At 39.3% G+C, this 16,093-nt stretch overlaps 1 protein-coding gene across 2 annotated transcripts in view; it reads left to right on the forward strand.

Annotated features, from left to right (window-relative positions):
• pot (zona pellucida domain protein papillote) overlaps window positions 1–16,093 on the forward strand; it is a 123,297-nt gene that overhangs the window by 25,822 nt on the left and 81,382 nt on the right. Inside the window, exon 2 of one of the 2 annotated variants that reach the window (XM_074124408.1) lies at window positions 5,916–5,964. The exons of the other annotated variant lie outside the window; for it this stretch is intronic. The gene's annotated coding sequence lies outside the window, so the exon portion shown is untranslated. The remainder of the gene's footprint in view (window positions 1–5,915; window positions 5,965–16,093) is intronic. 2 annotated transcript variants of the gene reach the window in all.

The raw sequence follows: 16,093 nt of genomic DNA on the forward strand, positions 1-16,093 counted from the left end.
TGTTGTCTGCAACGAGAGAACACTGTCCTGAGGCCGTCAGTGCACTGAAAAAAGCTCCGGGCGCCAATAACCTAAGATGTTGACGCGCCTTAAATAATTTTTTTTAAAAAACAATATTCTCTAAGGAAAGTTTACGAAAAAATAGAATATTCCTAAAGTTGAAACTAGCCAATCATTGAATCAAGTCCAGTTTTGACCAATCACCGCTTTCGTGTAAACTGCAGGAAATTAGGAAAAACTGGCTTCAATAAATTCCGGGAAAAAATGTTGCAAATAAAAGTAATAGTCATGTGAGTAGTTTTTGTGCAATCATTTTCTAAAAGCGGTAAAAATCGCCAGAGTAAATGGGACTTCCGTTCGCCATTATTTTCTTCAAATCAAAAGATGTACTTACACTTTAATTCCTATTGATATGCAGGCGTGATGAGGGCGTACATTTGGTTGAAATAGCACTTTAGAGGGAAGCTCAACCACAGATCAGCTTTTAGAAAGAACTTCTTTTTTTTAAAGTTTAGATCTAAACAGATGCAATGAGCAAGCAAAAAGGTGAGCTTGAAAAGACTCGGTTCAGGAAATTCGATCGCTTGGTGCAGCTGGTGGCATCCTGTCCAAGTGTCGCTTCCGGCAATGTTAGAGATTATCCGTTCACCCAGACCATTTTCCTAAAAGCCACTTTTTTCCGGACTAAGGGACTAAAAATTAGAATAAAAAAAAATATAAATTATAATTTTTCGCATTGCCGTAGAGTGCTGTGATTGTTTCACTCTTCCTGTAAAATTACGTAGAGAATTTGTGAATTGAATTTCAAGATGGCCGGATGTTAGATCTTGAATTAGAAGAAGCAAAAGTTTTACTTGATATTCCGAGCGAAGGATCCAAACGCGATAAAAAGTGCTAGTTAACATGTTAAGTATTAAAATTACTTCGAGTCACATACAAGTATTGAGTAAGTACTTCACAGCCATCTATATAATAATATGTAAGTATAGAGAGAAGTAAACACGCAACTAACGTGTTATGTTGGCGAAACTGGGCGCCCCCCCTCCTCCACCAGCCTGCCTGGCACTGTCGGCCGTTATCCGTTAAATAAGTAATATTTACAATGTTGTTTAGAACAACTGTAGTGGACTGGAGCCGTGGTACTTACTGAACACGATGTTCTTCAGTGACCAAGGGTTACCAGTTTTAAAGCCACATTTGTATGCAGAACATTGGAGGTTCGAAGCCGCAGGCTATCTACTACACTTTTTTTTTTTTACTTTTTCTATTTTTGCCTTTTTTTTGTTTTGTTTATGTTGGTAAGACTGTTGTAGTTGTAGAAGTTACGTTCAGATGTCGCTACGTTACATTGGTCTCCCATTTTTTTTTTTTCCAGTTTTAGTTGAAGAACGAAATATGAATTTTTAAAAAATTGAATATTTACAAGAAATAAGCGTTTTGCCGTACTCCGTAATTGCGAGAAAAGTGGTCTTTTGAAATTGTTCGAAATGTGAAAAATAATTTTCAAAAATTGAAAACGGAAGAAAGTTTAAAAGATGTAGGCACCTGGTTTTTCCCATCAGCTTTAGGGAAAATACCTTATTAAAAGCAACACTCAGAAAAATTTGCGATCTTATAGTAACAAAGATTCTGTTACCTTAAATATTTCTGAACATATGTAATGTAACAATATCGGCGATTGTCATACATATATTATTTGGGACAAGAAATACGATAATTACCAAATCGCAGTTGGCAACATTGACCAGACCTATCACAACATATTTTTATATTTCTTATAGACTTTCAGTGAATCACTGACAGGTCGCGTTCCCACATGACGGCCGCTATAAATTATTATTATTTTTTATTTTTCACTTTAGTGACGTTCAAACTAGTTTTATTGAACTAAGCAAATGTTCTCCAAACTGTTCTACAATAATAAGGCGATTTGAATGCAAATCTAATCTAATACAGGCTAAGGTTATGCGTGCGTCCATTAAAAAAATGGACGTTTTCATCTATTCTATAAATTAAATAGTTAGCTACTGCGCATGCTCGGACTGTTAGGTGCGGTTAGACTTTGAACTCTGGTTTAAATTTCTAGTTATTACTGTTTTCAGCTGCAGAGGGGCAACATTGACTAAGGGTAGTTCAATTCTTTGTATTTATTTTATTTTTGTCTTCATATTTTGATTATTAGATCTTCATATTTTGTCATTATTTAATTAGATCTTCAAAATTAAGTTTTTAATAGAAAATCTGAGACTGATGGTTGGGAAAACGTACTTTGAGGTCCCTTAAAGGAAAAAGGAAAAGAATATATAACTGTATTTTTATTGAAGAAAGAAAATATAGCATTATTGAGGCAGATTTTCTTTTAATTTTCCAACAGAAATCTCGTTTTGAGAACGATTAAAGAGGAAAAATGTTTGACAATAATTAGCATAACTTCCGATCCAGTAAGTCGCTGTTGATAGTCCATCCGGTTCGCTGGGGATTCGGGAATTAGTTAATGATCAAAAACTAAAACATGGAAGTGACGCTTTACTAATATTAATTTCTTGGCAGGAAATGAAATAGGAAATTTTAGGTGTAGGAGGCGCCACGGTAGCCGAGCGATTAGAGGCGAGACCTGCAAAGCTAATATGCATTGTGGTACTGGGTTCGATTCCCGGTCTTGGCCTTGGATTTTATTTAATGGTTAAATGAAAAATAGTAAAGTACGTTTGCTAGTCGCCTCCGTCCACGACACCTAGTAAATGGTAGTTGGACGTTAAGCCCCGCCTGAAAAAATAGGCGATTTACTTGTAGGTGTAGATTTTAATTTTCACTTTTTCTTCGCGAACATCCTGCTGAAAGGCGGAAGTACTGTTTAGATTTTTGGTTACATTCAGATAAAAGTCTAGTTAATGGTGGCGTTGTTTGCGATTTATACGAGGGATTATTAGCCGATTCGTACCCTGGAATTCTCCAGCACACTTTTGAGTGCAATCAGGGTCAGATATAATGGAGTGGCTGCTCGCTCCTAGTGACCGAAAAAGGAGACTTGGCCTGGACCGGCTGTTTACTTGTATTTTTATTCTTCACCTGCAGGTGATGCAACAGCTTATCTTAACCCACTTTCCAATTGCATCATAAACTTGCTCATTTCTTACCTCTTTACTTCATAAATATCTGATCTAGTTTTTTTTAAAAGTATTTCATTACAGAATTCTTACTTTTTTTATCAACTCAATTAATTACTTCATCTTTTCCCAGCCCTAAAGTATTCTCAGTACTTCAAGTTTTGAAACCAACTTCGAGTAGGTCGTTCATTCTGTCCTGCTTCTCCTTAAGCTTCGTTTTTCGACTGTGGTTGCCCCATTAGGGTCATAATCTTTAACACTCCACAGTTATATTGAACAGCCAAAAGATCGAACCAAGACAAGAACATTCGTAGCTAAGTTTTGGTGTAAACAAAAACAGTCTGTAGATTAATTAAAAGGATCTTAAGGATCTTTTTTTATTTACTCATCGCTATTAAGTAGAGGAGCTGGCAGTAAGCTTGGTATAGACTTTACCAGTAAGCATGGTGTAGAGTTTAAAGAAATAGGCAGGCAATATATTGTCCAGAAACAGACAGACATAGCTGACCCAGGTGAGGTAACAATGGGCCAGGTTGTGTGCTAGTGGTATCATATTATACGTGGAAGAATTATAACCGCCTTTTATTGGCAACAACATCCACAGCATCCTCCAGTGAAGCACGTTCATTCTAAAGACGCTCTCTGTAACAAGCAAATGCTTGACAATCGGACCATAAGTTTTTATAATATCCTTGGAAGATTTATTTATTTATTTATTTAAAAAAAATAATAATAAATAAAAACAAATGAAAGAGAGATTTTGAAATAAAGTGAAGAGAGGTTGTGTCCATTTGGTTAAACCGCTGCAAGCTTCTAGAAGTCTGCGGTACAGCTGATCCATATCAGCTGCTTTATATTATTTGTATTTATGTATATATTTAGAAGGCATTGCTTCATATACCACATCGAGAAAACAATACTGAAATAAAGAATGCCAAAATTTATTTAAGGTGGCAGCGCACACAATATTACCTTCCTAATAAACTAACCTGAACTTCAGATTTCTTTTGATCGCTTACATTCTACTTAGTATAACAATAATATAACCTTGTGTAGACCATAACTTTTTTCGGTCAGAATACTGAGACAATCTTTAAGTACTTTTTGTTCTGTCTTCTGAAGATAAGCTGCAAAACTGGCGCAGTTCTTCAGCAATGTTTGTCCAGCCACATTCAGGGCGTCTGGTCTGCAGTAGTACTAAGAGGGGATCTCCGGTTACGTGTGTTTATTTTTTTACCTCCTTCGATTCTTCGAGGTCATTGTCTCGTGGAGTCCTTTTCAACATGCTGCCAACATTAAGACAGTGTTATCACGTTACAGACGACCACCCACCAATGTGAACAGTGAGCTGTAAAAGGCTCCTAGGAAGAGAAAATGGCCGCAGCTGGATTCGAACCTAGGATCACACTTAGTTATTTTGTCTTTCGTAATCTTCAGAAGTCCTATGAGAAAGTTCTATGAATTCATAATTTCCTTATATCATAAGTTCCTAATAATTTTTTGTTGTGGAACGTGTTAAGAGGTTCACCTACCTGGGGTCTGAAAATAGAATGATAAGCGAAGTGAATGGGAGAATAATGTCTGCAAACTGAACTTACTTTGCTAACATGAGATTGTTTAAGGCCTCCTATCTGGACAGAACCTCGAAGACAAGGCTTTATAGAACCTTCTTACATACGGTGCTGAAACATGGACGTTTACAACTCTGCCATGATAGTCTAAATGTTTTTGAATGAAAGATCTTAAGGAGCATTTATGGTCCAGTTTTCGACACTACTTCTCGCACATGGAGACACAGAAAGAACTGTGAGCTTTATACTCTGTATGGGGATGAGAATGTGCTCCGTTTCGTCAAGACTCGAAGATTGGAATGGTTAGGTTACATTGCAAGAATGCCGGAAGACAGGATGCCGAGCAGCGATACCGTCATAGGCATGGAGAAGAGAGTTGGCCGACCGCGAAGACGTTGAGGCTTGACGATGTCGAGGAAGACTTGAAAATCCTTGGAGTGTCAGGATGGAGGACAAAAACAGCCAATAGAGATGTCTGGAGTCGAATTGTTAAGGAAGCCAAGGGCCCACTCCGGGCTGTAGAGCTACGTAGTAGTAGTAGTAGTAGTAATTTTTGTTGTAGAAAGCGCAGTCCAGAAGCTTCCTTCACTATACCTAAATTCTGGTACAGAGCAGCACAAAGGATGCAAAGAAAATGCTTAACCGGAAGTCTGACTTTTCAGAATAGTTTTCTGAGTTTTCTGTAACCAAAAACTAATTCCAAAAAGTTTTTCATGAGCTGAGATATTCTGTTATTCCCTCTCACATCTATATCCCATCTTGTACGTCATAACCATCGCGCCAAACATCATTCTAACTCGTACTACGTATAATCACTCGGCATTTATATAACCTATAGATTTATTTGTAATTATAAACTGGTATATTCTTATAGACTCTGCAGGATTTATGTGGATAATTATTTAATTTGTTACGGGTTGAACGTACAGAGGGGGAGAGGGGAGGAGCTATGTAATCTGTATAAAATAATTACATATAAATATGCACATATAGAAGGCAGCGGCGGAATTGAGGTCATCATAGTATTGGCAGAAGTAACTTCTAATTTCAGGAAGTGAAAGTAATTCTGCATGACGTCATCCTCTTTCCAACACCCACCCACACAAACTTCACTTTACAATCTTCATTGCGTCATTGTTTCGTTTTTTTTTTATGTTATCACATTTTTCCATCCCTACGTGTAACAAGTTTTTTTAAAAAGTTAATTTAATTATTTATTTATTTATTTCTGTCACAGGTGAGTCAACAAAGGAAATGCTTGGTTTGGGAAGAAAATGCGGAAAATTGTGAGTTTTTATATTTATGTTTCATCAACTAAAATTATCGATTTTTTTTACACGTATTTTAAGAATGTATTGAATTCAATCTTTGCAGATTTGATGCTTCTAATTAATTAGGAGATTTTCTTTTTTAAAACTGGGAGTTTATCTTTGCACACCGTAACAAGAGAGCAGGTTTAAAGGAAGACCGATTAGGGAGGAAAAGTCTGGTGTCACTGACTTCCGGCTTCGTGGTTTACGTCACTGCATTTTCTTGGAACTTACCGACTTTGTGCAGAAAGATAATTAGCTTCATTTTATGCAAATAATAAAATTATTTTCTCTAAGAAAGGGTGACGTCACATCCTTCTTAGAACCAAACTAGAATCATCGCACATTTCCGGTGGGTGATATTCTTTCAATTCGGAATTTCAATTACATATTCGATTTTAAGATCCGAGAATGTCGAAAGGCATCTGGAAGGGGATTTTCCTAACTTTCGTCTTCTGAGGTGTCGCCCAATAAGTCTAATCATTGGATGTACTAGTCTCCAATCGAGAGTGTAAGGAACTGTGAATGTTCGGATTGGTCTTTCACCCCTATACCCAGCTCTGAAGATCGACTTGCTGGTCAGAATCGATGTAGGATTTCCCCTAGCTTCGTCCATCTTTCGAGTATCAGCGTGTACTAGCTCTAGGTGCGCATTGACTAGCCAAGCAAGAGTCAAGCAGGTTACGGGGAAATTTTCTCACATTACATTGTACGTCTTTTATTTTTGAGTCTCGAATCCTTACTTTCATTCGGTCCAAGAGTTTATTCAACCAACTAGCTAGAGTCTCCTTGGTCTCAAGTCCGGTCTTACGAGTGGGAGAGGCGCAACAGATCTGTTTAGAGCAAACCCCGAATAAAAATGAAATATATTGAGTATTTAGCGGCAGCATCATGACAAGGTTGCCAATAAAGTAGAACTTCCGCCCTGCATAGGGTGGTGGTCCCCAGGTCTGGAAATAGAACCTCCAAGAAGAAGAGCCACAGAAGTATTGCAACTCCACGTTGAATGAAAGTACCGATTCACACCCACCACACCAACAGTGTGACGCAAAGTGTAGGAAAACAAACACCGGAAATAATCTCTGGCTGTGTGCGAACTAAAGTGAATACGTATGTGATGACGATAGAGAGAGAGAGAGAGAGACCGAGCTAGAGCAGGCGGATCCAACAGGTGTTAGTGTGACTGAGAGAGAGCTGTCAGTTAGCTGGTCTCGTGGAGATTCGGCAGGCAGTCACTTCCGGTCTGTAGCTTGGTCAAGGTTGGCTCAAAGCCCGGTCTAGTCGCGTCTTCGCTGGCGCCTCTCTTCACTGCTTGTTCATCGCTAATACAGCATCCGAAAATTTGCTCTCGTAGATTATTATTAATAATAGTACTAATTACCCTCTCTCTGTCCTCTGAACCAGCGACAAATACATCGAAAACTACAGGAAGTTGAAGCACATGTTTATTTTGTGCCGCCATTACGGCAGTAACTTGGCGATCAGAATACCTCAAGTTCGCAAATTCAGTCTTACGAGATTTCTACCAAAGCGGCCCCCTCACTATTTGCATTTGAATAATTTTTTCCAGCCAAATTCATTAAAGGACTCTCCCTCTGATGGTAGCATCTCCTCCATCTAGTTGCATAAGTATTGGTGCCGTTTTTGGTCAAAGGCAATTTCGTATCGAAATTCGCCATGCATACACTTCCAGTAAACAATCGATTCGAAAATTCGATTTTTTGTAAATGAGTGGGAGAAAGCGCCATTTTCTGCCACGTGTCTTATTGCTCAGATCGTGGCTCAGTATCTAATAGAACTGCAACTACTACACAGACAATTAGGAACAGAGATTGGTCGGCTGGCTTGTAAGTAAGTGTAAGTAAGTGTTAGTTGAACACGGCCAACTGAGGTAATAATATAGGTGAAATATATCTGGTATGTACGTAGTATAAGAACAGCAGGTTGGCCAGCTGTTAACTACACCGAGCAATGCTGCCAACTCTGGGTATATTTTAATGCAAACACCCCGACAAGAGAGCCCCGGCTCTTTTGCGCCTCTACATTGTCTACAACACCACAATCACCCGCTTGCCCCGCCATAATCTATCTTCCCGCTCACCCTGTAGCCTCTACAATAGGCTATTTATTATACACACACACTGTATTATAATAAATCTATTCGGAGTCTATATTGTGATGATGATGATGATGATGATGAGATCCGAGGAGGTATTCTCCCTGTTATCTTCACCTTAACCTGCAACATTTTTTTTCCTAATAGACTTATAATTTTATAATCAGCGTAACTTATCTTTCAGCCTCTTTCTGGCTGTACCAATATCGCCTCATCAAGGTCACGCTATTACGTCTTCCTTGTTCATCTATCGCTTTTCCCATCACAACCCGCTAAATTTCTCTTCCAAAAATTGAGAATGCCCGGAATGCGTCAAACCATTGGGCTAACCAATACACTCGTATGTACTAGGGCAGGGTCAAAAGTTCTCGACTTTGCGGAGAGATGGCGTTATATTTGGTATCGCAATAAAGTGGGTGAACTTGATCTGAGTTTTCTTTAAAACAGCTTTTCGAAGGTACGGATTTTCATCTTTATAAATGGGTTTATTGCTCCAGTTTCAACAGGCGGTCACATGAAGTTGATCCAGAGAAAGGATCGATAATCACTGATGGGAATGTTCAGGACATGCTCGATACTTTGAGGATTATAATTTTTTGGGGGAAAGGGGCAATTCCTCTCCGGATTAAGATCAAGGATTTTCATAAACTTGGAATGCTAACTGTAATTGGATCAGGGTTGAGGGAAAAGTGGTTGAAGGGAAGGAGTTGTCTAGACCAAGTACCAAAGGTGGGTGGCTAGAATGGTAGCAAGGCTGGGAGGATTTGCAAGTTTGTAGATTGTCTACATCTCTTGTGCCTCACCTGTGGCAAGGTGGACGCGAGATCTACCGTGGGAAAATGATACACATGCAGTCCGAGCACGCGTATGCCAGCCAGAGAAGATTATCCTAATCTTTTTTACCCAACTGAACAAGGTGGAGAGGTTGCTGTAGCCAGCCAATAAAAATTTACAAGTGCTTTACAAAACGCCGACTAGAATCTCTCTCTCTTTGTTGGTGGGTGAAGGAAAGACGTCAGATATATCGGGCCCCGGCACGCAAGCGCACAATGAAGCAGAAATAATATTAAAAAAAAAAAAAAAGTTAGTAGAACGATTAAAACGTGATCGCTGCGCCAGGTTGAGCAGAGCAATTGGAGTATTAAAGAGCAGACGGGACCAGATTTTACCGCCACTTGGCGGGCAATTAAAATACCGCGCGCGGGTGTTTCTTATGAAATAAAAATAAATAGCTAAGCCACGGTCAACTATATCAAGGACTAGTGCCTTACCAATATATACGAATATACGAGTATATAATTATTTGCTGAAAAACGTTTGGCCACACTGGCGTTTATTTTTCTTATACTGAAATTGGCTATCATTTTCGTTTCCTTTAAATCTATTATCGCGTTCGCTTTCTTTGATTTTGTTCTGTTTTATCTGAGTTCGTAACAACAACTACAGAATATGTAAAGTTTGAAACAGCGCTAACTGATAACTTGAATTATATCAATATTTAGCGTTATTTTAAAGAATGTACAATAGAATAGATAATTCGCACTGCCCAGCATTGGTTTAAGGATTTCCGGAAAGAAGATTTGTGCCTTTAAAGTGAAGCAACTATTTCCTTGTGATCAAAGAATCAGTCCCAGAGTTTTCTCAGGATCAAATTTAGTGATTAGCAGGGAACAACCTAGAGCAAACTGGGTGATGCTCATAGTTCACTCTGAGCTAGTCCATGATACGGACACAATGGACCAATGATACCATTCCAATTGGTCTAATGTATTTATTGTTGGGCTTGTTGTTCTAGAATATCACCGGAGGCTTTCTGGGGATAAAACTCTTGTTAAAACACAGGTTCCATCCCCCTTTAGCAATCTCGTGGGATACGAAAACCCACGGGGACATATCCCTGAATCCCTGTCACCTTGTAGAGATCCAATTCAATTCAAATAGAGTAGCCCATAGGTCAGAGATTTGGTAGCCAGGAACTCCAGGAATATGGCAATTGTTACGTCATGCAGACAATGTACTTCTAGGGAACGGAAATAGGAGCAGCCACTGCTAACTTCCTTGTCTAGATTGTTCTTCCTATTTCTATACCTGATGTTCACCTTGAACTCTTGCAATTTCTCTATATTTAGCAGCCGTGCTGTGTTACTATGGCAACGCTTTACTTTATCTTTAAAGGGTAGCAATACAAACATGTATGAAACGTTTCTATCTTACTGCCGGAAGTAGCCGTGTTCAATCACTCAATATTCCGCGTCCATTTCCTCTAAAGTAAAGTAAAGTAATCGCCTATTTTTTCAGGCGGGGCTTAACGTCCAACTACCAATTAGGTGTCGTGGACGGAGGCTACTAGCAAACATACTTTACTATAAATTTCTTTTTATTAACCATTAAATAAAATCCAAGGCCTAAGACCGGGAATTAAACCCAGTACCACAGTATTAGCTTCGCAGGTCTCGCCTCTAACCGCTCGGCTAACGTGGCGCCTCTCCATTTCCTCTATATTAATAAGGTACACAACTAAAGTCTTTCTTATATCATAAGTTGGAAGTTTCTGTATTTCATTCATTTTCTTCGTTAAAAACGAAAAGAGAACACACTGACTTGAAGTGGTTAACTCGCTCACGTAATTTGCATGTATTTACAAAGCATTACTGGCCATAGATTGGCCGGCCATTACAGCCACCAGAACAGAACACTGCTAACTAAATAATGCCATCTAGAGAGAGAGCGAGAGAGAGAGAGAGACAGAGAGAGAGTGACCTTGTCTTCGTGGTCCAGCACTTGCAGCCTCTCCCCCTCCCCTACCCAATGTGATCCATTAGCTAACTGCAAATAAAGATCTAAAACATCTCCCTCATTGTGTAAATACTTTTTTTCGTTTCTTAAAAGAGTCTATAAATCGAACATGGTACCTTGCACAGAGATGTCCTGCAGGTTCCAGATAGGTTCCCTAGTTTGCTAATACAATGGAGCGCATTCCTGTTTCTACTTTATCCTCCTCCAACCTGTTGCCCTGAAGAAGTTTTAGCAATCGCGTTGATTCTTCCATTCTCACTTTACCATGGCAACACACCTTTTTTTGAGAGCCTCTGTAAACGGCAAAGTGATGTTTACAAATTTTGGGACCATATTAGTGTGTGGATTGGTCGCGTAACATTGAAATCGATAAAATCGCTGCGGGTTCTAATATATATTTTGAGCTTTTTCTGAGCATTTTTTGGCACAGCTGGGAGCAGAATTCTTCCTAAGGTGCCATCTCTGTATAGTTACAGCTTCAACATCTGTATAATATTGACTAGAAGCCTAAATTTGAAGAAGCTCAGTGGCGCTTAATTGATTCGATTTTGGCTCCAGCCATTTACTTCGAAGGCTTACAAACACGGAACTTTCATTCCAATAATTTTCCAACGGAAATTCTCTTTAGGGCTTCTCAAAAAGTTGTGGGTACACTTCCTGTGAAGTGCAATATTTTGGTTTTTGGCAAAGTTTATAATACTATAAATCAATTTCAAAAATTAAAAGTTAAATCAAAATTTTATGAGTTAAAACTTTGGGAATTAGGCGCCACCCTAGCCGAGAGGTTAGAGGCTAGACCCGCAAAGCTAAGATGTATTGCGGTACTAGGCTATATTCCCAGTCTATACCTTTAATGGTTAATATGAGAAATTTATAGTAAAGTATGTTTGCTAGTCGCCACGGTAGCCGTGCGGTTAGAGGCTAGACCCGCAATGCTAAGATGTATTGCGGTACTAGGCTATATTCCCAGGCTATACCTTTAATGGTTAATATGAGAAATTTAGAGTAAAGTATGTTTGCTAGTCCCTCCGTCCACGACACCTAATTTGGTAGTTGGAAGTAAAGCCTGCCTTAGAAAATAGGCAAAAATAAACTTAGAGAATTTATGGTAAAAGAAAGTCATGCGAGGATTCTCGCCCAATTTTTGCAAAAAAAGAACGGAAAACTTCTTTTAACTCAGCTTTAATGATCTAGTTGGCAATGTGCACGTTGTTTAAAACGTGTTGTGGCACCACTGACAGACATGACAACAATGTGGGCGGTAAGTTAACGTTAACCCAGCGCAGCTCCAAGATATTAAAGCGGCTAATCTAGTGTTAAAGTTGCGTGTAATTCGTATTAGTGAACCATATAGTGTATGCGCGCGCACCCCCCTGGGATACTATTTCTATGTTTATATTTCGCTATACAAACACGCGACTACTGTTAAGAATTATGGGGGTCCCTCGCTGCTGGACACTTCGTTACCCCGCATTGCTTGATTTCTCGATTTTATTTGCTTCCCTCGTTCTTTCCTCTTGTTAAAGGAAGTTTTGAGGTCTTCGTGATTTTCAGTTTTGATTTTCCACCGGAAATTCAGTTTTGGCAGGGAATTAAACCATTTTAAAACTAATTGAGCATTAAATTCTCTTGTTCTGGTCAATTTTAGAAATTTTGAGCACTGGCTAAATCGAATTTGATTATACAATTGAAATTGGGATGCTGCAGGTCAATTGTAGGCCCAATCCCCCAACACTGATACATTACCGTAACACCAATAATAATTGCAGTAAGAGCCAAGTCATAAAACTGTTCCACACAAGATTTTACGTCCTGCTCAGGAAAGGATGTGACAAAAAAATAAAACAATCTAATAGAGTCGAGAGGAAGACACTAGTGATGAAATACAAAGCGGAAACTGTGGCCATTGTGCCGATCGTGTTGTAGGACGAGTTGAAAGGAAGTCGCAATGAAGAGTGAAAGTTGGGTAAGACGGCCACGAGGTCGCGCGCGCCGCACCACACCATACATGCACACTAGAGGCATGGCCATTAAGGAGGCACTGGTCAGCTCTACAGCTGTTCGCTACAGCTGTTGCTCCTCGTACCCTTGTAGTACAGTAATGATCACTTTCACTAGATGCCTCATTAGGAAGTGATACCGAGTCCATAGATGGGCCTCATATACGCTTTAAAACTTGCAATACTTATTTCTATCTGCTAAATCAGAAATAAGTTCTTTCTTAATACAGTGCATAGTTTTGTTACCATTCTGGATGGCTCTATGAGCTCGAGGAGGGCAGAAGGAGGTTTCGAACCGTTACAATGATCAGAGACGTTGATTTTAGCCTTACGATAACTCAGGCCGCTAATGAGTAGGTTATATACTCTCAATTACCTTACCTTGGGTAAAAATTTGAGATAGACCTACTCCAACTGGTTGATTAAGGCTAATTGAACATATCCTGAGCAATTTGGTGCCAATTTGGAGGCGCTTCCTGCGGCAATTTCAAGGCAGAAGTCTTCATAGCTCTTTTTCTCTTTCTCTTGCGGTAAGAGATGTAATATTCTGATAAAATATTTGAAACTGTTTGTGATTCTCTCAGAAAAACAAAAATTATGTAAATATTTTTTTCATTATGATCGATTTGCTTGGGAAAGTTAAATACGACTCTAGATCTAAGTACTCCTAGACCTTTATTCGTGGCGGACTTCCGCCTGCCGCCTTGTCTGTGTCTTGAAAAAAGAGAGTAAGCCATGCTGAAAGTGATCTTCTCATTGCAGCCCTGTTCAGCTTCAAGAACCATCCGGGTAACCTGTAGCCCAACGGCTGAAAATTAATCGGCTCTATCCTATCCTATAGGATCTGGTTTTCTGGCCCAGGGCTTCACAAGAACTACGACCAAATAATTCGGTAACATGCTATAAGAATAAGCAAGACGCTGGGATGCCGGAGACAAAATAAAAGAGGCGTTCCAGCAATGACAAAGCCCCTGCCCAATAGAATGTTCCTTTCAAAGGAAACTCGTGCCGTGAAGGTCGCAAACCCGGCGATCACATAATCCTGTCGCCGCCTTTTTTGTACTCGCCGCAGTTTTCCCTGTCCGCGCATCTTCCTCCCCTCTACTGCTCCTTCTTTGGCCGTGTTTCTCCAGAGAGTTCTTCTTTTTTTGCGCCTGTTACGTAATCTTCCTTTATTAGGTAATAATAGGATGATTGGTGCTGCTTTAATTTGATAACGTGGCGTAAATGAAGTAAGAGAGAGAGGCAGATTCCTTTAACACCTCTCAGAGCTCCTCTAGCGTTCGAGTAGAAGTTAGAAAAAAACTGGAGTCCACGCTGGAGTACTTGATTTGTGCTCGCCTTAACAAAAAAAAGAATAGCTTTTCTCTGAGATCTGAAAGTTTCAAGTCTACGTCATCATAGAGATCGCGGAGATCTTTTGTTTTTCATTACTCCGCCAGACTCCGGGTTCACATTGAAGACCTCGATACTGTGTTAGGTCTTATCTTCTTTGGTCAGACCTAGTCTCACATTTGTACATGACTGTAGGTCTTCTTTTTTTTTTCGTGCAACTGAGAGTTACCAAGCTACTTATCACGCAATGATGTCACAGCATTACGTCATGGTAAACAAGCACACCAGATATTTAAAGGAACTTTCCAGCTGTAATGTATAAAAAAACATCCGTCTTTTCGTGGATTCAGGAAGTTACAATGGACGTAAATACTTGGTACCTGCAAGTGCCATCCTCATTAGCGATATCTTTGTGGCATAGAGAGCATCTTCCTGTCCAAACTGCTGAACCACCTGCTTAAAATTGTCTGAGTCCACATCATACGCATTGCTCTAAACATGGGGAGTCAAGAAAATACGTTTTCCATGGTTGTTCTTCCAGTTCTGAGATCAGACCATTCTACTAATTACTTACATAGAAATGCTACGAGTTGTTGAAGCTGTTGTCGAACCGTTACAAGGAAAAAGCAATAAAATTATTATTATCCATACAATTCACATTTCGTGCGTACATAATCAGCTGTAAATTAAATATTAATAAATAAAACAATTCAATAAAATTCCTAAATCTCATCCTAGCATTTCATAAGAGCATCATCCTCTGCAAATAAAGGAACATTTCCGGTGAGATACTTCCGCTCTGTACGCCTTTCTCTTTTATCAATTCCTTTGTTACGTAAAGAGCAAGTGTTGCCAACTGCTGAAACTGATATTTTCTATAGTTACGCTCAGTTTTCAGTAAACAAGTAGCTAGCTGGCCTCTATGATACACACAGCCTCATCTTAGAATCATTAAGTTGCTAGGAACTATTTCCCCACTTCAGTTTATCCTGTTTGGGTTGGCGAGATTGCTAGTGTGCTTTAATATAGATAATATCACAAGTGTATTATTGTTACCTTTTTTTTTACATTGTAGTTTGTTCGGACACTAATTATAGAACTATTGTCAACCGCATTACGTAGACGATGTTCAGGGACAGATTCCCTCCCTAACCTTCTCTGTCGCTCATTTCTTTCTAATAATATTACCTTCCCTTTTTTTTTAATAGTTTCTGATAAAACTCCTTATATCATTGTTTAAACCGCACACTGGTGACGTAACCAAGGTCTGCGATGTTTTTTTTTGTCAGTTCGTTTTTGAACTTGGGTACTTCTTTTTACATGAGAAACCCCCTCCCCAAAATTATGTAAAATTCTAAGGATTTTTTGTTTGTTTTCGGTTGTTTTTGCGAATATAACCTATTCCTTGATAATAATGGCACTGGCGTTCGTGAATGGGACTTCCTGTATAGATGTAACTGTTCCTCTGACTTCGTGCGTCGCTTCCCGCCACTAAAAACTCATTGTTTTTGATGGTGTTTAGCAATTGGTGAGATTGAAACTGCTTTTCTGCTACTCATGGTGCATTAATATGCATTCAAGCAGGGTTTGAGTGCATCAGGCCCATGATAAGGCACAATGACTGATTGGTAAAAGGCTATAAAATGTGCTCACGTCTCGTTTTACAAAGCGCTCGAGACAGATTGATTAATCCGGGAACAGGTAGCTTGATAGTGCTCCACGCATAAATGGGAAATCTCTTCAACCAACAAGAGAAAGGTATAAAAAACACCAGCCAGCTTAGACATCACCGACAGAGGGTTGTGCAACTCCCACAAATAGATGAGCCTGCGCTTTAAAAACTACGCAATCAATTGTG

This window comes from Rhodnius prolixus, unplaced genomic scaffold (assembly GCF_049639745.1).
Source record: "Rhodnius prolixus isolate KJV_2025 unplaced genomic scaffold, Rpr scaffold_1, whole genome shotgun sequence".
NCBI lineage: Eukaryota > Metazoa > Arthropoda > Insecta > Hemiptera > Reduviidae > Rhodnius > Rhodnius prolixus.